The sequence below is a fragment of the Oncorhynchus nerka genome, linkage group LG12 (genome assembly GCF_034236695.1).
Source record: "Oncorhynchus nerka isolate Pitt River linkage group LG12, Oner_Uvic_2.0, whole genome shotgun sequence".
Lineage (NCBI taxonomy): Eukaryota > Metazoa > Chordata > Actinopteri > Salmoniformes > Salmonidae > Oncorhynchus > Oncorhynchus nerka.
The window spans coordinates 45,841,959-45,844,544 of NC_088407.1; positions in this window are offsets into that span (position 1 = coordinate 45,841,959).

A 2,586-nucleotide genomic window follows, 5' to 3' on the forward strand; every position below is an offset into this window, starting at 1 on the left:
CTTCTGACATTTTTGTGGACAGTAATATTTGTATATGTTACCTGGTGTAACATTTTTATGTATTTTAAATTGTCAAATCAAATACAAAACCTCAAATACAAAAGTATCTCAGTCACATTTTTCCAGCACTATTGTTAGATTATCTTGACTTGCAGACTGCCCATCCCAAATGCTTTCAATTCACAGTCAATTATTGTCTCAAATCGTTTTTGAAGGCTCCTCTTGTCATTTCCATGTAGGCTATCAATGAATTACACAAATGCTCTTAAATCAGACTTCATGCTGTTTGTAATGACTTGTATGTTATTCTATAGCCGCCCATTAATGCCAATGTCACTAGCTATGTTTCCATTAACTTAGGTAGCCTAGTGGTTAGAGCGTTGGGCCAGTAACCGAAAGGTTGCTGGAACGAATCTGCAAGCTGACAATGTAAATATCTGTTGTTCTGCCCCTGAACAAGGCAGTTAAACCCACTGTTCCCCGGTAGCCGGTCATTGTAAATAAGAATGTGTCTTAACTGACTTGCCTAGTTAAATAAAAATAAAATAACTTGTCCAGTGATTTCTTGTGGACATTTAACAAGTTTGCTTAGAAAAAAGATGTGACAATTGCCTGCTACAGTGTGTTTCCATTGAACTGTCTTGTCGATAAAAACAGCTGGACGTAATGACGTCACACCTATAGAAAAAAAAAACGCTTTTTTGCAAAAACCTAGTGTTGAATAAAAATTAAGTGGTTGAAGTGTTTACATTATCCATAGCAAATCTGAAATAATTGGATGGTGAAACAACCAGAAAGCAAGGCGAAGCAATTCAGTCATTCTTGAAAGACAGGACAATCCTTCTCCTGCAATGAAACATTATTTGTGACCCGATTCAGGAAACTAGGCATATGTCGCAAGTCAGGACTTCACAGGAGCGCCGTTTGAACGTAAAAAATGTTTTTTTAATCAATATGCGTTTTTTGGGGGGCAGAAATGCCTTCTCAAACATGTGACCTTTCGTGTGCCTTAATAACAAACTTGTATGCCATCCGTAAATACAATTGTTAAATTACGAGCCTAATTAAGCCACAGAAAAAGGGAGCAACCTTCCAGATAGCCATGATTGGCTGAGATAATGAGTGGGCTGGACATGCCGAGAGATGAGTTTGGATTGGTCTACCACAAAGCACGCGTCTGTCTATTGGAGCTGGTCATTATGTTTAGGTAATCGTGTCGAACGCGGCTTTAACTTTTTTTTATTGCGTAGTAAAACTGCATAAACCTAATGTTGAGTTAAAGTGTACAGTTGGCTGGCTGACTCGCTAGCTAACGTTATGTGAATGCTCTCCACTTTCTGGAGGATCGAGTTTTGAAATCAGTGGAATTCGAGTATTATAGCTAAGGAGATGGAGAAAACACCAGATTACATCTGGATTACATCGTCAAACTAAGGCAACCATGCATGGCATCAGACAGGAGACACGTCCAACTATGATGTATACTACTGGTAAGATTCAGATGTTACACGTTTCTAATTTTGACAGGAAGTGGTTTCATTACAAGTGTACTGTTAGCTGTGCGTTACAGGGAAGACATCTTCCTCCCTCATGTGGTACCCTTCCTGCAGGCTCATCCTGACATGACCCTCCAGCATGACAATGCCACCGGCCATACTGCTCGTTCTGTGCGTGATTTCCTGCAAGACAGGAATATTTGTGTTCTGCCATGGCCAGCAAAGAGCCCGGATCTCAATCCCATTGAGCACGTCTGGGACCTTTTGGATCGGAGGGTGAGGGCTAGGGCCCTTCCCCCCAGAAATGTCTGGGGACTTGCAGGTGCCTTGGTGGGCAACAACATTTCCTCAGAGTTTCCCACTTGTAATTCTGATTTGGAGGGTCGTTCCAAGTCAAACTTCCCAGTCGGAACTAGGAACTTCCAATAACTCCGATAGCATGTGAACACAGCATGAGCTCCCACATGCTGACCTCTGACACCACCTACTAAGGAAATTACCTCAGTAACATCATTTTCGGCAGTTAAATGCAACAATAATTAGTCTATAATTAATTAATCACTATAATTAGTCTAAAGGCATGATAGCTGTACTTTAGTTTATGGTTTCCATAGCTTGTTGGTCATTAGCCAATCAGCGTTTCTCAACGAGTTCAACGCATCTGAATGCATCCATCGGGTATTTAGGACTTCACAACTGGTAAATTCCCACCACCCACTTGGTTACGAACGGAGCATTATAGTTAAGCTGTGTAATGACCTAACCTACCTTCAACATTTTTCGGCAAATATAATTTATTTAAAAAACAAAAACACTTTCCATCATAATTTGTAGCAGGAAAGAAAGTTAGACAAAAGAAAAATCCACCTCTGTTGAACGGATAAAGATTTTGTAGATCTTTAGAACAGTTCTTCTATAGTTGCCGTTTCCATTACCTACTGTTCACATGTCGCAATGTTGCTGTTTTTGGCGACGTTGCTTTTGTGGAATAAACAATGTCAATGGAAGGAAACCTGTCTATGGTAAAACTACACTTACCAGACGGCAACAAAATCGAGGTTTCAGATGATTGGCTGAAGCTGCCCACTCC